This window comes from Sciurus vulgaris (assembly GCF_902686455.1).
Source record: "Sciurus vulgaris genome assembly, chromosome: 2".
NCBI lineage: Eukaryota > Metazoa > Chordata > Mammalia > Rodentia > Sciuridae > Sciurus > Sciurus vulgaris.
The window spans coordinates 131,498,802-131,525,833 of record NC_136462.1 but is presented as its reverse complement, the minus strand read 5'-3'; the positions used below and the strand labels follow the sequence as shown (position 1 = coordinate 131,525,833).

Here is a 27,032-nt window from a genome sequence, read left to right as displayed (position 1 = left end):
ATAGGAGGGAGAGACAGACAGATAGATAAAGGCAGAGACACACACCAGGGACAATATGTAGTTCCCATGGGCACACCCTCAAGGAACCACTCTCTTCTTCTAGGTCCTACTTCCTATTTTCTACCATTTCTCAATAGTCCATTTAGCCATGAATCCAGAAATTGATTATTCATGATTCAATCACTTCTTAAAAGCCCCAGTTTTAAACATTGCTACATTGGTGACCAATTCTTTTAACACATAAGATTTTGAGGGCCATTCCAGATCTGAACCATAACATTTGTTTAAAATAGATTTTACAATCTTTGATGATTACATCTTTGTGTTATTGTTTTTTATGGATCTTTAATGGCTTTGGAGTGCTATACCCAAATAGTTACAAATTCATTGTTATAGTTTCTTCTAATACTTTTTGGTAAACCAGATAGTTTAATTTTTATTTTGTGGATTATTCTTTCTTCTGAAATTGTACATGTCATGAAGTGAGTATCTAACTTTACTTTTCTTTAAGGGTTAGGAAATAATCCTAACATTTATTAAGCAATATATCTTTTCCCCACTGAATTGCAATGAGATGGTTATATTCATCTATTCATGTGTCAATACCTCACTGAGTGCTGAGCAGGATGAATAAAAAGATGTATTGTCATGCTGAAATTTTAAAATACCCAAGATAAAAAGAAAACCCTTATAAGCTCTGAAAGTAAAAAATCATAGTTATATGAAACAAATTTTCCTAAGTTAATAGAGTATTACTTTCAAATATTGGGCAGGAAATTATTCTTTTAAACAAATTCTTCTACTAAACTGAACTTTCTAGGCAAACATTAAGTCAGTTTTAAAAGTCTAAAAGAATTACTTAAGAATATACTTTTTAAGCAAATTGAAACCAGGAAAAAGGCAAAACTAGTCTTAGTTCAATTTGTACTACTATAGCAGAATTCCTGAGACTAGATGATTTATAATGAACAGAGGTTTACTTCTCAAGGTTCTGAGGGCTGAGAAGTCCAGTATCAAGGTACAAGTATCTATTGAGGGCCTTCTTGCTAAATCATAAACAACAGAAGGACAGAGAGGGTATGTGAGATAGCATAAGTGGAAGAGGAACCTAAACCACTCCCACCATAAGGAACCCACTCTGGAATAACAGCATTACATTCATCTATTCATGAGAGCTGAATTAAAATTCTACTCACTAATATTGTTACAATGGCAACTAAATTTTAACATGAGTTCATGCGATAAAAAACATTCAAACGGTAGCATGTTGGCTTTCAGCATATTTTAGCAGATATCATCATCGAGTCATAGTTTAATCTAAATATTTGATGATATTTATATTTGATGATTTAAATCATGATTTAGAGATTTGCATTAGGAAGAGATTGGGGGAGAAAACTTAACCTTGGAAGTTCATGGTAGGGCTTCTCTGGTTTAGATATGATGGAAATGCCCTAGTTAAATGTACAAAATGAGAAAGGTATAAGTGTTAAATACCAGAGTAACTCTCAGAGGAACAGAAATAGTATTATAACTTCCAAACCACTAGACATTTTATAAGAAACACAACAGAAAAAATGTAGTCAACATACCAAATGCAAGATCCAAAAAATGAGAAACAATAGAAGTATACAGAACCACCTGGGCCCCAGAGTTGATACTTTATTTTATTTTATTGTTGTTATTACTTGGTGGTGCTGGGGAACAAATCTAGGGTCTTGCACGTGCTAGGCAAGTACTTTACCACTGAGGCCTATCTCTGATGAATAAACTAAAAACATTTGTGATTCAGTAGAGGCAGAAGTTTTCTGGAAGCCTCTCTCTACTGATTAAAGACAGAAACTTTTGGGAGTGAGGACACCATAAACCCCTTTCCAATGGAGTCTTCATATCCAGGAAGAACACAGAGAAGGCCACTTGGACATACATAAACATCCATTATCCTGAACTTTCTTACCTCTTTTTGTTCCCCTAGAGACCTATTCGTTCTTCCCAGGAAACCCCTAGCCTCCAACCTCATGTACTAAGTTAGGATATGAACTCCTACCTTTAGTTATTTGGAGAGTCACCTATTTCTCATGCTCCCACATGCATCCATGAGTTAACATCTGTTTACTCTTGCTAATTTGTCTTTTGTCAGTTTAGTTTGTAGCTCCCCTACACTAAACATCAGAGGTTAATGGAAAAGATTTTGCTCCTCATCATAAAAGAATGTATGGCAGAAAGACAACTAACAGGATGACGGTAATAAGTTAAAACAATCTCTAAGCACAAAATGCAAATGGGTATAAATCTCATATTCCCAAACAAAATAGAATTACAGATAGGGCAGTAAAAGAAATCAAAATCCAAATGTCGGCTACATACAGACAATAGACTTGAATCAAAATGACCTATAAGACTGAAAAGGAAGGAGTTGAAAAAGTCACATCTGCAAAACACCATAAAAACAAACCGGATTTAGCAGAAATTTTTTTTTTGACAAATGTAGACTAAAGAAAAAAATGCATGAAAAGGGACATAATGGATATTTTAGATTTCTAATAGTAAAATATTATAAATATCCCAAGTGACTCTTAATGAATGAATGCTTAGGTGAACTGTGATACATCCACACCATGGACCACTACCCAGCCAATCTCAAAAGGAAGCAAACTGTGTAAATCCTTGTGTACAAAATTCTTGAACTGCTATAATTATTAGAGGGAGAACTGCTAAGTGTTTTCCAGGGTTAGGACATAGGGAATGTGGTTATAACGAGGCATTTTGAGGGTTAGTTGCAAGGATGATACAGTTCTTAATTGTAATGGTTGTTATACAGATCTACATGTGTTGTGTCGTTGCATAAGATCATACACATACAGAAATTCATGCATATAAAGCTGGTGAAATCTGAACAAGCTCTATAGAGTGTACCAATGTCAGTTTCTCGGTTTTGGTATTAGTTACTTAAAATATTACTGTGGAGGAAAATTAGAAGGCACAGGAAAATGTCTCTCTACATTTTTCATTTTCTTATGAACTGTAATTATCTCAAGACAAAGTTTTTAAAAATCAGACATCAAAGATCCACAACTGGAGAATTGGACTAAATCTTCTCAATGGAATATTTTGTTTCCATTAAAATAATGATTTAAAAAAGCCCTTGGAAACACAGAAAATGTTTATGAGGACCAAGAAATGGAGTCATTATAACCACAAAAATTTTTTTGTGGATGGACAAAAAAAGATAATATAAAATATAATTTAGCTGTTTAGGGAAGGTGGGACAGAAATTAGGCAACTTGGCTTTTCTGTGGCAATTGATCCTCATCTTTTGGAATATGAAGTCTTCTTTCTTTGCCTTGTCCTCAATCTGAAGTTTGCTTTTATAATAAATGAAATCAATAGTCACTTACCAAAAAGTATTAGTTTACTATCTTATGCAAGGTCCTGGATTTGATCTACAGTACAGGAAAAAAAAAAAAAAAAAAGAAGGAAGGGGATACCAACTGAAAGTCAAGAAGAACTATACCTTCAAAACCAGATGTTACTTACCACAGGTCTCCAGTAAGCCATGAATGAACCCCTGAGTACAAAACACTTAACCGTTCAGAATAATAGTCCTTAGAAGTACCATCTTGGAATCTATGAAGTGGATCCCATACCATGTTCTACTTGCTAAAATCAAAGGAACTCTGTCAAAGGTACATCTTTCTTATTAACTAAAAAATCCATATGTAATCCTTCAATGATTCATTAAAGTTGTCTAGTACTGGTGCATCCATAGGAAAATAAGAAGCACCAATTAGGTAAGTGCCTGAGGAAAGTATTCAACTGGTTAAAATCAAATTTGTGATCATTCTTTTGCCATAAGCCCCATTGTGAGAGCACCATTCATCATTCAGTTGGTTTTTCTCTTGTTAGCAGGAGGGAGACAAGAATGTAACTGAGGTTAGTACATTGGCTGAAAATCATAACTTCCAGCCATCAAATTTCTCCTACCTTCCACCTAATTGAAGGGATGCAAGCCTACAGTGCAGAATCTTTTAAGTTTGTTCCAGGGGACCACTTGCAACCAGCAGATTTCTGAGCTTTATATTCCACATGTGCCATATCAGATCCTGTGAAAAGCAGAAATGAAGTCTCCCTTGTGAACAAGTACTTGGGAACTACTAAAAGACATCAGAAAATCAAGTCAAAATGAGTAGCAGGCTCTCAAGCATCTACAAGAGTGAAAAGGTTCGAAGTACTACCTAAGAACCTTGACCATCCTGAGAGTTTTCAAAGCAGGTCCCAAGATACCTTCATGATCCCCTGCAGAAGGACTACAGAGGAGACTACCTACCTAAGTAGCCCAGCAGCAGAGTGGTTCTGGAGTCCTGCCTCCAAAACCTCAGGCAGTAATTCTTTTGCAGCATTCAGCTGACTTCCAACATATCAGGGGAATACCCAGGGAGGACAGCCAGGAAGAACACATATGCTCCTTCTGGACTGTTTCACTCTCAGGTGCTCTGGCAACTATTACATTTATGTGTGTGGTCTATTATAAGTTAATTATCAATTATTATATATCTGAGGTTAAGATAGAGATTTATATTTATGCCTATGGATTTCCAATTTCTCTGCACTCATTAATTAAAAATCTTTTTTTCTTTGAAGTGATTCACACCTTTGCAAAGATCAGTTGGGCATATTTGTGTGGGTTTACTCTTGCATTTTCTATTCTGTTTAATTAATGTTTTTTCTCTCATTCTTCCAATATTATGCTATCTTCTTTGCTTTAGCTCTTCAGTAAAGTTTAACATTATTAAGGTGTTTCCTCCCACTTCATTCTTCTTTTTAAATATTGTTTTAGTTCATCTTCATATCTATTATACATTTCTATGGCTTCAGAATCCTAGCTGGAGTGTTGATAGGAAATTTGTGAAATGTATAAGATCAGAAATTGGCATCCTACTATAATATCTTCCAGGCAATGATCAAAGTATGTGTCTTATTTAAATTGTCTATGATTTTTTTGGTGAATTTGTTTTTTGTTAATTATTTTTTATTTTTACAGACTGCATTTTGATTCATTGTATATAAATGGGGTATCTCTTTTACTTTCTATGGTTGTACACAATGTAGATTTCCACCATTTGTGTAATCATACATGTACATAGTGTAATGATGTCTGTCTCATTCCACCATTTTTCATACTCCCCTCTTATTTCCCTCTATGTAATCTAAAGTTACTCCATTCTTCTCTCACCCCATACTCCCTACCCCCATTATATATCATCACCCACTTATCAGGGAAAACATTTGGGCTTTGGCTTTTTGGACTTGACTTATTTCACTTAGCATGATATTATCCAATTCCATCCATTTATCTGCAAATGCCAAAATATTCCTTTTTATGATTGAATAACATTCCATTGTGTATATATACCACAGTTTCTTTATCCCTTCATCTGTTGAAGGCATCTAGGTTGGTTCCACAATCTAGCTATTGTGAATTAAGCTGCTATAAATATTGATGTGGCTGTGTTACTGTAGTATGCTAATTTTAAGTCCTTTGGGTATAAACCAAGGAGTGGGATAACTGGGTCAAAAGGTGGGTCCATTCCAAGTTTTCTGAGGAATCTCCACATTGCTTTCCAGAGTGGCTGAACCAGTTTGCAACTCCACCAGCAATGTAAAAGTGTGCCCTTTCCCCCACATCCACACCAACATCTATTATTGTTTGTGTTCTTGATAATAGCCATTCTAATTGGAATAAGATGCAATCTTAGAGTTGTTTTAATTTGCTGAGAAAGCATTTGATAAAATACAATACCCTTTCATGCTCAAAACACTAGAAAAATAGGAATAGTAGGAACATACCTCAACCTTCTAAAGCTATCTATGCTAAGCCCACAGCCAGTATCATTCTAACTGGAGAAAAATTGAAAGCATTCCCACTAAAAATGGAACAAGGCAGGGATGCCCTCTTTTACCACTTCTATTCAACGTCGTCCTTGAAATACTAGCCAGAGCAATTAGACCAAAGAAATTAAAGGGATGTGAATAGGAAAAGAATAATTCAAGCTATCACTATTTGCTGATGACATGATTCAATATTTAGAAGATCCAAAACACTCCACTAGAAAGCTTCTAGAACTAATAAATGAATTCAGCAAAGTGGCAGGATGTAAAATCAATATGCATAAAACTAAGGCATTTCTATTCATAAGTGATGGATACTCTGAAAGAGAAATTAGGAAAACCACTCCATTCACAATAGCCTCAAAAAAAAAATTCTTGGGAATCAATCCAACAAAAGAGGTGAAAGACCTCTACAATAAAAACTACAGAACACAAAGAAATTGAAGAAAATCTTAGAAGATTGAAAGATCTCCCATGTTCTTGGATAGGTAGAATTAATATTGTCAAAATAGCCATACTACCAAAAGTACTATACAGATTTAATGCAATTAAAATCCCAATGACATTCCTCATAGAAATACAGAAAGCAATCCTGAACTTCATCTGGAAGAACAAGAGACCCCAAATAGCTAAAGCAATCCTTAGCAGGAAGAGTGAAGCAGGGGGTATCTCAATACCAGACCTTCAACTTTATTACAAAGCAATAGTAACCAAAACAGCATGGTATTGGCACCAAAACAGACAGGTAGATCAGTGGTACAGAATAGAAGACACAGAGACAAACCCACATAAATACTGTTTTCTCATACTAGACAAAGGAGCCAAAAACATACAATGGAGAAATATAACCTCTTCGACAAATGGTGCTGGGAAAACTCGAAATCCATATGCAGTAAAATGAAATTAAACCTCTTATGTCTCACCCTGCACAAAACTCAACTCAAAATGAATCAAGGACTTAAGAATTAGACCAGAGACCCTGCATCAAATAGAAGACAAAGTAGGCCTGAATCTTCATCATGTTGGCTTAGGATCAGACTTCCTTAACAAGACTCCCAAGCACAAGAAATCAAAGCAAGAATCAATAAATGGGATGGATTCAAACTAAAAAGCTTTTTCTCAGCAAAGGAAACAATCAATAATGTGAAAAGAGAGCCTACAGTGTGGGAGAAAATCTTTTCCACATGCACTTCAGATACAGCACTAATCTCCAAAATTTATAAAGAACCTACAAAACTTTACACCAAAACCACAAAGAACTCAATCAATAAATGGGCCAAGGAACTGGACAGACACTTTACAGAAGAAGATATACAGGAGATTAATAAATATATGAAAAAGTGTTCATCATCGCTAGTAATAAGAGAAATGCAAATTAAAACAACTGTAAGATTTCTGATTTTTAGTAGTATTTTGCAATTTTCAGAATATAATTTCTATAAATGTTTTGTTAGATTTATATTTTAGTGTTTCATTTTTGGAGTAATTATAAATAATGGTTTTGATGTTCAGTTCCCACATAGTTTGTATGGAAATAGACACTTTTTTGTGTGTCAATTTTATATCTTCTGACCTTGATACACTTACTCATTAATTGTAGGAGGTTTTTGATTTGGGGGATTCCTTGTTTTTCTACATAGACCATCATATCACCTGGAAATAGGGGTAGTTTTATTTCTTTATGATATTCATTTCTTTTATTTCCTTTACTTCCTGGGCAAGACTTCCAGTATTATGTTGAAAGTGGACATCTTAATCCTATTCCTATTTTAAGAGGAAAACATTTTCTTTAACTGTTAAATATAATGCTAATTGCAGTTTTTTAGTAGTTCTTTTTTAGGCTGAGGAAATTTCCCTTTATTGCAATTTTATGAGTTTTTATTGTGAATGAACATTGAAATGGTCATTTAGTTTTACTGCATCAATGGATATCATTATGTGCTTTTTCTTCTTTAGCTTTTTAAGAAAAGGGTAGGTGATATTGATAAATTTTCAGTTATTGAACCAGCTTTGAATAGAGTGAATAACCTCCATTAGATCATGCATATAATTCTTAACATATTCTGCTGAATTATATTTGTTAATATTTTGTTAAGTGTATTTATGTATATTTATGATAGAATGTGCACTACAATTTTTGTTTTAACCCTTTTTTTCTTTTTGTACTGTCTTTGGTTTTGGTATCAGAAAAATACTAGTCTTAGGACTACAAGGATTCCCTCTTTTTCTGTTTTCTGGGAGAGAGTTATAGAATTCATATTCATTCTTTAAATGTTAAAATGCTCCAGCAAAACCAATAGGATCTGGAGATTACATTTTGTGGAGTCTTTAGAATTATGAGTTCAGTTTAATTGTCTTAGGGTCCTCAGCTTGCTCTGTCATATCTCTTGGGTGTTTATAGTTTGTACTTTTCAAGGAATCGATTCATTTCTACTAAGTTGTTAAATGTATGTATGTAGAGTTGTTTGCAGCATTTCCTTACCAGCCATTTGATGGCCACAGGATCAGTAATGACACCCAGATTTATTCCTGATATTTATTTATCAATTATATTGATCTTTTCAAGGAAGAAAATTTTTGCCATTGATTTTCTCAAATTTTTCTCAATTTTATTGACTACTGCTCCTTACTTTTTCCTTCCTTTACTTCTTCTGCTTACTACAAGCTTTTCTTCTTTTTCCAGTGTCTTCAAGAGTAAGCATAGATTACAGGTTAGAAACTTTTTGCTCTTTTCTAATGTGAGCATTTACTATTATAATGTTGCTCTTAGGACTTTACCTACATTCAACACAAAATGATACCTTGTATTTTTATTTTCGTTCAGCTGAGTGTATTTTTTTTTTAATTTTCTTGAGTCTTCCTTTCTAAGTCATGAGTTATTTAGAAATGTGGCACTTAGTTTCCAAGTATTTGGAAAGTTTCCTGTTACCTTCCTTATTCATGTCCACTTTGATTCTATTGTGGGCAGATACCACACTTTGTATGGCTTCACTTCTTTTAAATTTATTGGGGTTTGTCTTCTGGCTCATGATATGGTCAGTCTTGGTCTCTGTTCTGGAGCTACTTGGGGTGAAGGTGTATATTTTGCTGCTCTTGATAGCCAGTTTTCTAAATGCCAGTGAAATTCTGCTGGTTGATAGTGTGTTAAGTTCTTGTACATCCTTGCTGGATTTCTGTCTAGTTGTCCTGTCATCAATTTCTGAGAGAAGAGTTTTGAAATCTCCAAATATAATTGTAAATTTGCCTATTTCTTTCTTTCTTTCATTTCCATCATACATTTTGCAACTTTCTCATTTGGGAAAGCATTTTTGATTGCTGTGACTTCTTGGTGAATTGAGCTTTTATCATTATGTAAATTTACATCTGTCCTTCATAATTTTCTTTGGTCTAAAGTCTATCTGATAATAGTGTAGTCACTCTTGCTTTCTTTCTGAATCATATTTGCAGGGTGTATATTTTTTCTCCTTTTTCCTCTTCCCTGTCTTCCTATGGTTCACTTGAACATTTTGTTTAGAATTCTTTTTTATTTGTTTATAGTGTTTTTGAGTGTGTCTCTTTGTTTACCTGTTTTAAGGTTGCCGTAGGCATTACATTTGTTCCACTAGTATCAACATCTGGCTCAAGTATAGACATTTTATCTTCCTTCTTTTTTATTTTCTCTTTCAAAAACTTCCTTAAGGCAATTTTTTTTTCTCCAAGCAAGTAAATCTGCTGATAACAAGATCTCTTAGTTTTCATTCATATGAAAATGTCTTGACATTTCTTCATTATTCCTGAAGGATATTTTTACTGGATATAGAACTCTGGGTTGACAGTTATTTGCTTTTAGCACTTAAAAAATGTTACGCTACTGCTTTCTGGTCTCCATGGTTTCTGATGAAAACCCTACTGCCATTCTACTGAAGTTTGTTTAGTTTAATTTAGATCCCTTTATGGATCATTTCTCTCTTGCTGCTTCTAGAGTTTCTCTTATGTTTAGTTTTGGATGCTTAATTAGAATAACTGTTGGCATGGGTTTCTTTGGATTTATCTTGTTTGGATTTCACTCAACTTCTTAACTCTGTAGATTTATATCCTTTACTAAGTTTGAGAAAGCTTTGGCCATTATTTCTATGAATAATATACAGTCTTTTCTTTCTCCTCTTTTTCTGAGACTCTCATGACACAAACATGAGATCTTTTGTTACAGTTCCATAGGTCCCAGAAGCTCTATTCCCATTAATATATACATATATAATTTTACCTCTGTTGTTCAGATTGGATAATTTCTATTCTATCTTCAAGTCACTAAAAGTCTTTCCTTTGCTATCTCCACTCTGCTGTTGAGTCCAGCCTGTGTGTTTCTAATCCCATTGGCTATATTTTTCAGTTCTAAATTTGATTTTTCCTTCTATCTCCTGTTTCTTTACTGAGGCTTTATACTGTTTTCTTTGTTTCAAAGCATGTTCCTCACTGCCTCCTGACACATTATTGTAATGGTGGTTGTGAAAGCCATGCCAGAGAATTCCAGTATTCCAAGATGTGTCATCTCAGTTTTGTCATCTCCTCATTTTCTTTTTTTATTACATTTGAGATTTTCCTGGATTTTGACTTGACAATTGATTTTTTAATTATCTTATTGGCACTTTAGGTATTATTTTATGAGACCCCATGTCTTCTTTCAGTGTTCATTTTCTGATCTCTTCTGATGGTGCACAATGGAGGATGGCACCGATATTTTCAGGTGGCGGTAGTGGTCCAGGGTTCCTACATAGCCTCCATTTACACCTAGGAGGAAGAGGGGCATCTTGTTACTTCTGGGGTGGGATGGAAGTCCAGACTCCACAAGTGTCTTCTAGTGATACAGCAGTTGGAAGCTTGTTACTGCTGAGTTCAGACTGAGCCCCAATCCCTACTTGGCCTTCTTTCATGTCAACTTTTTCATATACAGGAAAGGATGTCTTATTTTAACCTGGTGAAGCTAGAAGTCAGTTCTTCACTAGGCCTTTGCTGATGAGGTTAGGGAGCATGCTCATTTTTTTCCTTTGACATTTAGCTGGGGTAGAGCTATTGTGTAAATAATATCTGTTTGTCCTGCTGCTCTCTTCCTGATCTTTTGACTTTTTTTCAGGAATTTATGTGTTCCTGTTTCTATTTATGGGGTGAAGACTGCTCCAGAACCCAGTGGGGAATATGCAAGACAAATAGAAAATCCAGGGAGCTCAGCACCATGTCATTCATTACTCTTGTCATCCCATCCCTCTGCCCTTTTTACTGTGTCCTCATGAGAAAGGTTTGTAAGGAGAGAGAGGGAATACTTCCTTGTGTGGACCTATAAGAGGGCAAGTGGGACACAGGTTAGAACCAGCTTTCATCTCTCTTCTTCTTTATAAGGCCATTGATCATACCAGTTTAGGACCCCACCCTTGTAACCACATTTAGCCGTTATCAACTCTTCCTTATCATTTTAACCTCACTACCTCCTTATCATTTTCTTCCATTTCTACTGCCATAGCAGGTAAGTTTTGTGTGAAAGCATATACTTCATTTATTTAGATTTTTTCTTTTTTTATTGTAAACAAATGGGGTACAACTTTCTCTGGTTGTACATGAAGTAGAGGCATACAATTTGTGTAATCATACATTTACATAGGGTAATGATGTTTGATTCATTTTGTGATTTTTCCTTCCCTCACCGCTCCCACCCTTCTTTTTCCTCTACATAGTCCATCCTTCCTCCATTCTTGCCTCCCTCCCACCCCCCATTATGTATCATCATCCACTTATCAGAGAGATCATTTGTCCTTTGGTTTTTTTGGGATTGGCTTATCTCACTTAGCATTATATTCTCTAACTTCATCCATTTGCCTGCAAATGCCATAATTTTATTCTGCTTTATGGCTGAGTAATATTCCATTGTGTGTGTATATATATATATATATATATATATATATATATATACATATATATATATATACACCACAGTTTCTTTATCCATTCATCAATTGAAGGGCTTGTAGATTGGTTCCACAATCTAGCTATTGTGAATTGAGCAGCTGTAAACATTGATGTGATTGCATCACTGTAGTATGTTGATTTTAAGTCCTTTGGGTATAGGCCAAGGAGTGGGATAGCTGGGTCAAATGGTGGTTCCATTCCAAGTTTTCTAAGGAATCTCCATACTGCTTTCCAGAGTGGCTGCACTAGTTTGCAACCCCACCAGCAATGTATGAGTGTACCTTTCTCCCCACATCCTCTCTAACACCTATTGTTGCTTGTAATCTTGATAATCACCATTCTAATTGGGGTGAGATGGAATCTTAGGGTAAATTTGATTTGCATTTCTCTTATTACTAGAGATGTTGATCATTTTTTCATATATCTGTTGATTGCTTGTACATCTTCTGTGAAGTGTCTGTTCATATCCTTAGCCCATTTGTTGATTGGGTTATTTGTATTCTTGGTGTAAAGTTTTTTGAGTTTGTTATAGATTCTGGAAATTAGTGCTCTATCTGAAGTATGAGTGGCAAAGATATTCTCCCACTCTGTAGGCTCTCTCTTCACATTGCTGATAATTTCCTTTGCTGAGAGAAAGCTTTTTAGTTTGAATCTATCCCAATCATTCATTCTTGCTTTTGTTTCTTGTGCTTTGGGAGTCATGTTAAGGAAGTCTGATCCTAAGCCAACATGTTGAAGATTTGGATATACTTTTTCTTTTATAAGATGCAGGGTCTCTGGTCTGATTCTGAGGTCCTTGATCCATTGTGAGTTGAATTTTGTGCAGGGTGAGAGATAAGTTTTAGTTTCATTCTGCTGCATATGGACTTCCAGTTTTTCCAGCACCATTTGTTGAAGAGGCTATCTTTTCTCCATTGCATGTTTTTTGCATCTTTGTCTAGTATGAGAAAACTATATTTATGTGGGTTTGTGTCTGTGTCCTCTATTCTGTTCCATTGATCTACCTGTCTGTTTTGGTGCCAATACCATGCTGTTTTTGTTACTATTGCTTTGTAGTATAGTTGACGGTCTGGTACTGAGATACCCCCTGCTTCACTCTTCCTGCTAAGGATTGCTTTAGCTATTCGGGGTCTCTTGTTCTTCTAGATGAAGTTCAGGATTGCTTTCTGTATTTCTATGAGGAATGTCATTGGGATTTTAATTGGAATTGCATTGAATCTGTATAGCACCTTTTGTAGAATGGCCATTTTGACAATATTAATTCTACCTATCCAAGAACATGGGCGATCTTTCCATCTTCTAAGGTTTTCTTCAATTTCTTTCTTTTTTTTTATTTTTTTCAATTTCTTTCTTTAGTGTTCTGTAGTTCTCATTGAAGATGTCTTCAGTAAAGTAGCAGAATATGAGATCAATGCTCATAAATCTAATACATTTTTATTCATAAGTGATGAATCCTCAGAGAATTTAGGAAAACTACCCCATTCACAATAGCCTCAAAAAAAAAAATACTTGGGAATCAATCTACTTGGATTTTATATTTATTCATTGATTAATTGATTAATTAATTATATTAATTAATTGATGTTGGCTAATTTCCTTTTGATGTAAGAGAAAATACGCTTGCTTTAGAAATATCAGTCTGAACTGGGCATGGTAGCACACATCTGTAATCCTGAATTCTTGGGAGATTGAGAAAGGATGATCACAAGTTTGGGGCTAGCCTTGGCAACTTAGTGAGACCCTGTTTCAAAATTTAAGGAAAGCGGTGGGCTGGGGATGAACCTTAGGAGTGGAGTGTGGGCCTAGTATGCATAAGGCCCTGGGTTCAAATGTCAGCATCACAGAAAAAAAGAAAAAAAAAAAGGAAAGAAAACAATAACAACAAAATCAGTCTGGTCAGTTTTCTTTCAGTTACAGCAAACCTGAGGCATGAATTTTAGGCCCTGAATAAAATTGCCTAAATGTCAGGTCACTTTTTTTGCTGGAAGACAAACTGGCATGGTACAACATTTTTATGTTTGCCTTTATATTTCCAGGTGACCCTGGACTGACACAGATGAATTTCCATGTGTAATGAATAACCTTTATGCACAGTAACATCAGTGTCAGAATATTTTCTCTTCTACTGGCAGAGATGTTTCATTTTCCTGCTTTTTTCTTTTTCTTTTTTTTTTTCAGAGGCCCAGAGCCAGTAGGAGCACTATAGACACATAGTTTAGGAATTGAAATTAATTATGTTTGGTTCATGAACTCACTCATATCCAGTTGTACAGGCTACACAGAACTCTGTGTTAGAAGGCATGTCAAGACCCCAGGCAGGCTCAGGAGGGAAGATTCTAGTTCTCTGTCCCACACTAGTTCCTAGGAAGTTCAGTGAAACATCATGGGTCACAAAGCTAATTTTTCACTAGGGCAGGAGTAAAGCCTGTGCTTCTTTTTGCTGGTTCCATACAAGGTGGGTTGGAACTGAGCAGGACAGGACCCTCAGAAGGTAGCACACTCAGTGAGAAGTTGGAGAGGGAGAGAAAAAAGCATAGGAAGGTGAGAAGGAACTTGATTGTGTTAGGGTGTGTTAGGAGTTGGCTCAGTGTCTCCCTTATAGATTTGTAACAGATGGAGTGAAGGATTCCCTCTGGTGCATCTGAAGTTTGTTTTCTGTTTTGTTTTTAAATAGCCAATACTACCTGGAAAGCCCAGCTCCACCTATAGCAGCATTAGAAATGGTTGGGTTGAGCTGGAAGGTTCTGAGGCAACCTGCTGGCAAGAAGCCCAGGGCATCTGGAGGGAAATCCCTCTGGTCAGATGCACAGGATCATTATGAAAAACCAGCAACCCATTCTGGCATTACAGTTATTACAGATTCATTCCAGTCTGTCCAGCCAGTAAACTAAAGCTATGGGGGTACCAGTTAGCCTTTGAGTTGTGAGATTTTTACAACCTAAAGATGGTCCCTGCTAACGTAAGTCCCCAGGTACGCATGCCATGCAGCTGTAAGAGAGCCACAGAGCCCTGCTCATCTCTCCTTCCTTGCCTTTTCCATGACTACATCTGGATCTTTTAAGCCCTCCTTATATGTTACAAAAACGTTACACATAAAGATTTATCAGGAATGAAACCTTGTATAAAATATGACCAGGGTTCAACTAAAACAACAATAACAAAAAACCTGCTGAAGATGAACTGCAAGTTAAAATTACAAAAGATATATAAGAATCTGTTTGAATTTGAGCAGGCATCTACAAACAAAGCAGAAGGAAGATAATTAAACATAATTAAGAACTGAAAACACAAAAGAAACAAACTTTAAAATGTAGCTTTGAAAAAGAATCAAATAGGATTAACAGAGATGAGAATTATAGCTGTCAAAATCTTAAAACCCAGTGCAGGCTAAGGATGTCAAATGAGACATCATTTAAGGAAAAAGGCAATTTCCTGTCAATCAAGGATGGCTGCATAGATGGAAAATAGGAAAGAAGGTTAAACTGCAGTTGCAAGAATATGATATCTAACACCTCTTTAGTACTTTGACGTCCCAAGTCCTATTCCAAATGCTTTACATTTATGAATAAACTTTTGGGAAAAGTACCATTATTATTTGCAGAAAAAGCAACTGAAGCAGAGTGTATCCAAGGTCACAGAGAAAGCCAGTTTAGAAAGCCAAATTCTTACCAGGAGAGTTCCTCTCACCTGGGGAAGAGGTATTTCCACATACATTAGCGAGTAATGTTGAAGACAATAATAGAAAGAATTTAGGAAAATGCTTAAAAAGATTATTTTCAGAAAACAGATAAAGTTGCGACTCACGGATATAAAAATGAACACCTGTCAGAGTTTAGAAACTCATAGGACATGAGGGAACCAGGCCAATGTTAAAGCCAAACCAGTACAAATTTATATGGCATTTAGGAATTTTGAGATGACTTGGAAATGGACACAAAACTTGTTTGTCTGCAGTGGGCAGGAAGTCAAAGCATTACCAGTTAATGACAACTCAGCTTACACACCTGTCTGTTGCCCACAATCTACTAATTGATGCAAAATAGCTCATATAATCTGCTGCCATGTATAATAAAAAAATCAGTAAAAAATAAAAGATCAATGAGCTACATTTAAAAAAAAAGGTAATGGACAGGGTAAAAGTAGATAATTTAAATATGTGTCCTATAGAGAATGCTGTTTTCCACTGAAATATGGTGCTTTTTCTGCAGAAGTCATGTTCCAAAAGAATGTCTGAGAATTTAATAATATTAATAAGAAACACAAATCCTCAGATTCAGGAGACATAAGTCAGAGGAAACAATGTGTAATAAGAAAGGAACCCAAGAAATATTGTGTGGGAAAAACAAAAACAAAAACAAAAACTACAGAATGCCCAAAGCCAAAGGAAATGCTGGAAATAAAGAAAGAAGACAACTTACTAACAAAAGAAAGGCAATTAGATAGACTGCAGACCTTTTAAAGGCAACAATAGGCACCAGAACAAAAATAAAATAATATCTTTCAGCTACTGAAAACAATTGTCAAACTAAAATTCTGTTATAAGCAAAAGCATTCTTTACATGGACGACAAAAATCAAGATATTTTCAGGAAAACAAAGACTAACAGTGTACTTGTGGAGTCCATACTCATATAAAAGAAAGGGCTGGAAGATAAATGTGGACCAAGGTATGAGAAGAACAGTAAGAAAGCAATTGGTAAACATTTAGGTCCATACAAATGGGTTTGAAAGCATAACATCATAAAGATGAATTTAGGGTATTAACACAAGAGGGAGTGCTGGGGTGTGCCTCGGTGGTAGAACATATGCTTGGTCCTTGCCAGGCCCTGGGTTCTGTACCACCCACACCCCCAGAAAAACAAAAAGTGGGATTAAAATTTCGGAAATCAGTGACATGAAAGGTATTTCTTAGATAGTATTTGGAGGTAAAACATTCAGGTATACTTAAGTTGCTTTAAAAGACCACACAACTTTAAGTAAATTATACAAGTTAAAAGTATAAGAATAATCAACAAACTCATAAGACTAAATATATTTATCTTCCAAACAGGTAGAAACTAAGAGTAGAAGAAATAAAGAAAATGTCAGAAACTTAAAGGAGAGAAAAATCTGAAGCACAACATTAGATAGTAGAAATAAAACATTATAGTTGATCTGGGGTCATAACTCAGTGGCAGAGTGCTTGCCTAGCATGTGTGAGGCACTGGGTTCAGTCCTCAGCACCACATAAAAATAAATAAAATAAAGATATTGTGCCTAACTACAACTAAAAAAATTAAAAGAAAAAGCAATCTTTAACAACAACAACAACAAAAAAAACCCACTATAGTCAATAAGACAAAAGAAAATATCTGGTTAAAAGGCAGGTATTTCTCAACCATAATTTGTTTTTAAAAAAGATCCAAGTATTGACTGTTTAGATGGAAATAAATCACATGTACACAAGAGATGAAAACAGAAACAGGGAAAAGATATACCATTAAAAATAAATATCTGAGAAATCAAACATGTAAATGTGAATTAAAAAACCTTTGAGTCCCTGGTGTGATTCCGTCCTGCACATCTCTTCTCTAGGGCAGCAGCCTATTTTCCGTCCACCTTCTCTCCCACCTAAGTGCATGCTACCACCCCATGAAAGATTCGATGGACATAGACATGAGGCCCCTGAGGCCCCAGAACTATCTTTTTGGTTGTGAACTAAAGGCTGATAAAGATTATCACTTTAAGGTGGATAATGATGAAAATGAACACCAGTTATCCTTAAGAATGGTCAGTTTAGGGGCTGTTGCAAAGGATGAATTGCACATTGTTGAAGCAGAGGCAACGAATTATGAAGGCAGTCCAATTAAAGTAACATTGGCAACATTGAAAATGTCTGTAGAGCCAGTGGTTTCCCTTGGGGGTTATTAAATCACACCACCTGTGGTCTTAAGGTTGAAGTGTGGTTCAGGGCCTGTGCATATTAGTGGGCAGCACTTAGTAGCTGTGGAGGAAGATGTAGAATGAGAAGATGAAGAGGAGGAGGATGTAAAACTCTTAAGTGTGTCTGGAAAGTGGTCTGCCCCTGGGGTGGTAGCAAGTTTCCCCAGAAAAAAAGTAAAACCTGCTGCTGATGAAGATGATGACGATGATGAAGATGATGATTATGATGATTTTGATGATGAGGAAAATGAAGAAAAAGCTCCACTGAAGAAATCTGTAAGAGATACTCCAGCCCAAAATGCACAAAAATCAAACCAGAATGGAAAAGACTCAAAACCATCAACACCAAGATCAAAAGGTCAGGAATCCTTCAAAAAACAGGAAAAAACTCCTAAAACACCAAAAGGACCTAGTTCTGTAGAAAACATTAAAACTAAATGCAAGCAAGTATAGAGAAAGGTGGTTCTCTTCCCAAAGTGGAAGGCCAAGTTCATCAATTATGTGAAGAATTGCTTCTGGATGACTGACCAGGAGGCTATTCAAGATCTCTGGCAGTGGAGGAAGTCTCTTTAAGAAAATAGTTTAAACAGTTTGTTAAAAATTTTCGTCTTCTTTCATTTCTGTAACAGTTGATGTCCTTTTTTTAATGCAAAGTGAGAACTTTCCCTACCATGTTTGATAAATATTATCCAGGTTCCATTGCCAAGAATGTGTTGTCCAAAATGCCTGTTTAGTTTTAAAGATGGAACTCCACCCTTTGCTTGGTTTTTAAGTATGTGTGGAATGTTACCATAGGATGTAGTAGTAGTGGTGGTCAGATATAGAAATGGTGGGGAGACAAAAATATACATGTGAAACAAACTCAGTATTTTAATAAAGTAAAAAGAAAACCTTTAATATGTATGGAGTGTGTGTAAGAAGACAGACTGCAGACCTTTCAAAGGCACATTAAGGAGACATATATATCCTTAAATACATTAGAAACAGTTTAAAAAAAAGGAAATTTTTGAGTTAATCCGCCAATCTCAAGGGTTAGAAACAACATTAAATCCAAACAGGAAAGAAGGAAGAATAAAGATAAGACTAGAAATTTGTTAAATAAGAAAAATAAAATACATATTGGTAGAGGATAATTTGTTTTTATTTTTTTTAAAGAACTAATAATCACACCTTGGGAGGTAATTAACAAGAAAGTAAAGGCATTGGAAAGCATTTCCTAGATATAAAAAAGCTTATAAATATGAGCACTTAAAACAGAATATTATGGGAGTTTGAATCAATAACTTTGGGAATTTAGAGAATATTTAATATCTTCAAGTAAAATAGAAATATAGACCAAAAATTAAATGAAGTTTAGAAAATGTGTATTTTTAAATCAATTTTAGGTTTGTGGTATAATTGAGTGATGAGTACAGAGAGTTTACCCATAGCCACTCACATTCACAGACTCCCCCATTATCAACATCACCCACCCAGTGATACACTGGATGAACTTGTGTTAATTCATTATCCAGAGTCCATGTTTTAAGTTTCTCTCTTAGTGTTGTACATTATAGGATCCTATGAGAATATTCACTGCCCCCCAAATCTTCTGTGCTAGATCTGTTCATCCCTCCCTCCCACCAACTCCTGACATCATTGAACTTTCTATTGTCTCCATGGTTTTGTGTTTTCCATAATGTCATATAGTTGGAATCATACAGTATGTCACCTTTTCAACTTGACTTCTTTTACTTAGTAATATAAATTTAAGTTTCCTCCATATTTTTTCATAGCTTGATAGTTCATTTCTTTTTAATTCTCTTTATTATTATTGTTATTGTTATTTTTTGCAGCACTAGGGATTATACCCAGGGCTTGCATATGCCTAGGCAAGCGCCCTACTCTGAGCCACATCCCTAGCCAGCTCATTTCTTTTTAGCATTGAATAATATTTTATTATATGGATGTAGCATGGTTTATCTGTTCACCTACTGAAGGCATCTTGGTTGCTTCCAGGCTTTGGCTATTATGAATAAAGCTGGTTTAAATATCTGTGGGCAGTTTTTTATGTGGATGTAAGTTTTCAACTCCTTCAGGTAAATTCCACAGATTATATGTAAGATAGGTTTAGTTTTGTAAGAAAATGCCAAAATGTCTCCCCAAGTAACTGTACCTTTTTGTAATGAATTGTGAGGAGTTGAGGGATTCCTGTTGTTCCACATTCTTGCTAGTATTTTTTAAAAATTTTATTTATTTTATTGAATTTTTTTTCCTGCCCATACCCACCCCTCCACCCCTCCCTTCACCCACCTCTATAATCCAAAATTCCTTCATTCTTTCCTACCCATCCCACAACATGGATCAGCATCCACTTATCAGAGAAAACGTTTGCTCTTTGGTTTTTTTGGGATTGCCTTATTTCACTTAGCATGATATTTTCCAGTTCCATCCATTTACTTGCAAATGCCATTTCATTCTTCTTTAAGACTGAGTGATATTCCATTGTGTATATAAGCCACATTTTCTTTGTTCATTCATCTGTTGAAGGGCATCTAGGTTGGTTCCATAGTTTAGCTATTGTGAATTGAGCTGCTATAAACATTGATGTGGCTGCATCACTATAGTATGCTGATTTTAAGTCCTTTGGGTCTAAACCAAGGCATAGGATAGCTGGGTCAAATGGTGGTTCCATTTTGTTTTCCTATGATTCCCTGAATTGCTTTCCACAGTAGTTGCAACCAATTGCTAGCATTTGGTGTTGTCATTGTTCTGGATTTGTGCCATTCTAATAGGTGTGTAATGATATCTCATTGCTATTTAATCTGCATTTCCCCGATGACAGGATGTGGAACATATTTCCACATGTTCATTGTCATCTGCATATCTTCTTTGGTAAGATGTCTGTTAAGGTCTTGAACACATTTTTCAGTTGAGTTGTTTTCTTATTGTTGAGTTTTAAGAATTCTTTGCACATTCTATTCTTTATCGGTTATGTTTTTTGCAAATATTTTTTCAGGCTGTGATTTGTGTTTCATTCCCTTGATACATTTTAAGAAATAAATTGAAACTGGGCATGGTAGCACATGCCTGTAATCCCAGCAGCTCAGGAGGCTGAGGCAGGAGAATAGTATGTTCAAAGCCAGCCTCATCAACTTAGGGAGGCCCTAAGCAACTTAGCAGACTCTATCTCTAAATAAAAATATAAAAAGGGCTGGGAATGTGACTCAAAGTTTAAGTGTCCCTGCATTCAATTCCCAGTATCAAAAAAAAAAAAAAAAAAAAAAAAAAAAAAATTGGGTTTAACAGGAAAGTCCCACCTAGCATAACACTTCAGAACATAAAAATGTATGAATCCTAATTAAAATACTAGCACACTGACTCTAACAATAATTTAACAATAAATATTAACAAATTTAGTTTTCTATTAGGAATGAAAATTTTGTTTAACTTTCAAAAATCAAATATAATTTATTCTAAAACAATCATCCTAGTGGTTGGAAGTAAAAATCAATTGATATTATTTAATACCCATTTTGTGTGTTAGAATAAAACTCATCTAACTTGATACATGAACTTTACCAAAAGCTCAGTAAATGCTGAAACATTAACATTTCCATACATTAGTCCTTTTGACTTCACTTTCCTCGGTTTCAATTGCCCATGGTCAACTGAGATCCAAAAATGTTAAACAGAAAATTCCAGAAATAAACAATTTTATTACAACACATTGTTAAAATTATTCCACTTTATTATTAATAATGTTAATCTTACTATGCCTAATTTATAAATTGAGATTTATTATAGGTATGTAATGACAGGAAAAAGCACCAGCATATATAAGGATCAGTGCTCTCCAGGGTTTCAGACATCTACTGGGGCCTTGAAATGTATTCCCCTTGGATAAGGGGATTACTGTATGTGGAGCAAAGGAAGAATATCAGGTATTGTCACCTGAAAAAAAAATTTTAGTAACTGTATAATTTTAAGTGTAAGAAAAATAAAAGAGGGCTGGAGTTGTGGCTCAGTGGTAGAGCACTTGCCTGGCATATGTGAGGCCCTGGTTTCCGTACTCCGCATCACATATCAGTAAATAAAAGATCCATTGACAACTTAAAAATATATATATATAAAAGAATAAAATAGTTCAGAATTAGGAATTAACTAGATTATCATACATAGACTGTAAATTATTTTTATATAGAAAAATCACAAAATAGACAAAATGCGCTGAATACAAAACAAGATCAATATAAAATATTGAACGTATTTCTATTCTTTTAAACAATTGGAAAATGCAATTTATCAAATTTTATTTCCAATATCCATTAATTATTAAAAAGTACTAATACATTCTATCACATATAAATGTTGAATTATATCAATATATATGCCTCAAAAAATTCAGTAACATAATGATGTCAGCTTCTCCCAAATTAAATTTAATGTGATTCCAACTAAAATCTCAACAGTGTCTTAGTGGGACAGGACAAGCAGATACTAAACTTTACAATGATGAGCAGAATGTCAAGAATCGCTAAAGCAATTTCAAAAAAAAGCACAAATTTGAGGGACTTGCCCTGCCAAATACTAGCACTTTCATAATTCTATAATAATTAATATGATGTTGAATTGTACTGGGTCAGAAATAAGCATATAACTCAAGGAACAAAATAAAGAAAGCTTGAAGCATGGAGATAATCTCCCTACTATTTAGAACATTGTTATAATCCATCCAATGTTATATCCAGTTGTTTTTTATAATAATATCAATGCTATGGATAATTGGACATGTAAATTAGTAAAGAAAGGATTCTCCTTTTCAAAATAAATTTCATTGTGTATATTTAAGCTACACGGTATGATGTTGTGAAATAAACATGCATAGTAAAAATTACTGTAGTAAAGCAGATGAACGTATCCATCATTTCACATAGTTACCCATTCTTAAGTTTGCTTTCTTTTGTACCAAGAACAGATAAAGTCTACATTTAGTAGGATTCCTGATATAGACAATTCTATATCTATAATCTTCATGTTATATATTAGGTCTCTAGGCTTGATCTAATTTGTGTCTTTGGCATCTCCCTACTTCCTTCCTTTCCACTCCCTTTCAGCTGCTGATAAACATAGTTTTATTTATTATTTTTCTTGAATAGATTCCTCTGGAAGCCTTCTGCTGATGCCCCAGACATAACCTCCTGGAATCTCTGGCAGCTAGAAATGACCATGAAAATTTGGTTCTACCCATGACTTTTTCATCACAGATTGTAATAGGCTAAACAATTGGTCATAGACCTTTTATGTTTTAGAATTAAACATGGGACTAAATCAGAATATCTATGACAGGGTGTATAGATATAGGTACAAATGTATAAAATTCAACTAACAAAATCCACCTGTTATAAGCAACGTTGTTTTCCCTCTTGAAATTGGGACATAGCTGGAATTTGCAAACTTTTTTTTCTTTCTTCAGAAACCTAAAATAAATGGTACCTTAGTCCTACTTTCTTCTTAGATATATGGGCTTCTTCCTCCTGTCTTACTTTTTTTTTTTTTTTTTTTAAGATGAGACCATTTTCATCTATTCTACTGTTCCTTCTTATACTCTTTCAAGGATATTGAATGATCAGAAGGGATGGGACTGATTTCACTTGAGACCTTATTAGTTAAGGGTCATCCTGAACCCACACATGGTGTCCTATTTGTTCAGTACACCTGGATTTTTCTTCAAAGCTTCATTTGTTCCTGGATGCAGATTTTCATTTTGTGGAACACATGTTCCATGGGGCTTGGACTTGCTGGGACTCCTCGATGACTAAGCTTCTCTGTTTTTAATTTTTATTTTTTTCTTTCTGGCAGTCCATTTCTTCCTTCTCTGTGAATGGCCCAGACACTCTCCCTTTCCTGACTATGGTTGAGCCTCTCAAGCTCAGTGCTGGTGGTCATTGCTACAGAGCAAGTTGAGGAGTTTATCTTGACGCTGGGATCCAAGGACTCTCATTCCAGGGCATGCAGCTCTTTGCAGATACAATCAGGCACTACATGGGACCCCAAAGGATGTGGAGAAAGGAAAGTTCCAAAGTCTAAACCCACATGATTCACCTGTGCCCTGTGGACTCTCCCTCCTTATGCTTCCACTGCCTTTGAAAGCACTGCTTGTAGTCCCCTAAGGCCTGAGCCCCTGAATCCTGCATGGCATGGCACCCTCAGTTTTCTCCCAAGCCCCTTTCTAGCCTCACTACTTAGGCACTATTTTGCTCACCCATGATTGAGGGAAATCAGAAGTTTCTGAAGCCTCCCTCATGTCATTTTATTCCCAGGTGTGTGATAACATCATGCCTCCTTCCAAGAGCATGGCCAACTTTATTTTCATCTGTAGGATCTCTGCCCATCTCTAGAGTCTGTGTAGGGCTCTCTCCTGCCTACCACTCCCCTAAGGACAAAACCTGTGTCATGAGTATTTGAATTAAATTTGCCCTCACTGAGTGCCCCCTTTGAGGTTGGGATGGGGCTCAAATGTCTCTTTACATCACAAGCTGGAGGAGGGTGAAAGCAGCTGGAGGAAAGTAGCACTTGAGGGAATGTAGAGACCAGGTTTGGCATCCTCAAACTCTGAGTACCTTGTGTCTTCCAGTAGTCAAGAAAAAATATATAATTTTACCTATTTCAAACAATTTAGTATAGAAAGTTTCAAATATATACAAAAACAGAGAGAGGAATGAAGTGAATCCCTGTGGACCAGTTCTCATCTCTGTGGTTGTCAGAGTTTCCAGCAGCAGGGCTGCAAAATCACAAGGCACTGTGGTTGCTGCGTTCTGGCATCTGTTGGGCATCCCTTTGGGCTGCAGAACAGGCTGTGCCACAGACTGTGCAGATATTGTGGCCACCCAAGGCCTTGAGTGACTTTAGCCACTCACGTTTCAGAAAGATCTCATTCGTGCCTTGGAGAGCTATGTTCAAACTCAGTGTTTAGCTTTTCAAGTCAATCTTATCTCCAGCCCATATGTTCAAAAGAGATAAAGTAGTATTAGCACAAATCTGTTACATGAGTTCACTTTTATATTATTTATTGATAAAATCAACTTGCCTATGGGAAAGAACATTACAACTGCTATCATGCATATTGAATTTTGAGTTTTGATAAAAATTGCAATGTCACAATCCCATGTATCTCAATATTTTGTATGGATGAACAGTACTCAGACATCATGGAGTCACATAGGTAAACTATTGCTAATGACAGTTTTTTATCTTGTTTTAACCTATTCCCCTTGTGATCTTAAAAATCTCTTCACTTAAATTAGTAAAAATGCTTGGAGAAAAATCTTGTGGAAACTTTTTGTTTCAGAGTTGAATCACTGATCTAACAGATGTTTATAGTATTTATTATAAATATAAAAATTAGGAAAGAAACCCAATCCTAAAATACATAAAACTTTACGTCCTATAGCATGGCCTCAGACCACACTTCCTGTTGCTGCTGCCGAGGACCATTGTCAGTGGCAGAACACATGCCAAGTATGGTGTAGGTTTGCTGTTGTGTAATTGTAGTCACAAACTTGCATTTTTAAAAACAGTAATGCAAAACTGAAATCTCATGTGGTGAATCATTTACAAGAGATTCAGATACATGAACATCATGGCAAGAGAAATTTCAGTTTCTCTCTTGCCCAAAAGGGGGTAAAGTGGCCCCCATAAATTAATATTGGTCATCTCTGAAGAATTAAAATTTTATATACAATCATTTGCATGGATCTTAATTACTATTTTCAAATACAAAGAAGAGAAAATATTAGAATCAAACATTTGCAGAAATCTCAAAACACTTCCATAGCATCTTAGTGTCCCAGAGAACCTAGTTTGAAAACCATGTTACTGTAGTACTATTCTGAGTGAATTTGTGAAAGTCTGCATTTTCAGCTATTCTATGCCCAGTCATGGTTTATAATGTGACTCATTAACACAGTCAGACACAGACCATAGTCAAACAAGAATATTTAAATCCTGATCCTATTTCTTCTCTGTCTTTCCTTTCTGGTGTTTGGAGGTTAGTAGGTGGATATGTTCTTTATTGCCTCAAAGGATAATTCTTTTATGACAACTGAGCCTCCACTCCTCCCTCCTTTTCTTCCTTTAAATTTTATCATATTTTTGTATCATATTCAAATTGTGACTTTCTTGAATACTCGTTTCTAGCTTCTGATTCCTTTTTTTTGTTATTTTAAGATTTTTTATTTTTTATCAAATCCATGATGTTTTCCACCCTTTTATTTCTTCTCTCTCTTGCTCTGCATCTCCATTCTCTCTGAGAAATTCCTAACATCTCTCTCATCTGGACTCTCCTTTCTTGAGCTCCTACCTAGATCATTGTGATGATACCTGCCCTCTATCCCCAGGTTTAGTCTACAAGTTTATTTCTTCTTTCTCAGTTTCATCCTCATTTTTCTGAAGCTGACCAAGGACTCACATGTGGGGGACAAGCTCTTTGAGACTTCAACATTCTTGAAAATGTCTTTCTTTGCCTTCATGCTTGAATGGTTTTTTCTGCTCTGGAAAATTTTCTTTGTGTGATTTCTTTGGTAATTTTCTCCCTCCCACTCTCCCTGTTGTCTCTGGATGAAGCTTCTGTTAGTGACTAGAACTCTCCTGGCCTTGTCCTTTGTGGTGTGCATCATTTCTGTCCTATTTGTCATCTCTGTGATGCTTATCAGCCAAACCTCCCAACATTTATAGAAAATTATTTCATCAATCATAGCTTTAATTTCCAGGTTGCTCTCTCTTTTCTAATTGCAGTATCCTCTTGAATTTGGGGGAGAATCTTACATTTTTTTAAAGAAGTAATTTTTCATTCTTTTCATGGACAATCTCTTTGGATTTTTAAAGAATGTTTTTCCTTGATTGTATATCTCATGGTAAAGATGGATCACAACTATCTAGTGGTTCACAGATGTCTAGTGGTTCTGGGTTTTTCCTGAGAGGACCTCAGGCATAGAAAAGGTTCGCTGAGACTCTGTCCACCTGGGCAGTCCTTACTAGGGGTTTCCTGGTTGTCAAAATGAGGGCAACTTTACTCTGTGGTGTGAGCACCTTTTTTGCCTAGGTTTTCTTGATGCCATTTATTATTATTTATATGTAGGACTGTGTTTTAATAGTATCTGGAATTGTTTTAATCAGTATGGTAAGACACGAATTGACTGTCACTAAGGAAGATTTTATTCACAGTTCCCTAAAAGCAAGAGGCATAATATACAATGCAGGGATATAGGGAGATGTAAGACAGAAGGAACCAGAGAAAATGTGAAA

General features: G+C 35.5%; 1 protein-coding gene and 1 pseudogene across 2 annotated transcripts in view; both read left to right on the top strand.

The window, feature by feature from the left end:
* LOC306650302 (neuronal acetylcholine receptor subunit alpha-7-like) overlaps positions 1-27,032 on the top strand; it is a 125,184-nt gene that overhangs the window by 84,102 nt on the left and 14,050 nt on the right.
* On the top strand, positions 17,326-18,578 carry LOC306653481 (nucleophosmin-like; annotated as a pseudogene). The gene has a single exon. The product of its transcript is annotated as a nucleophosmin-like (transcript).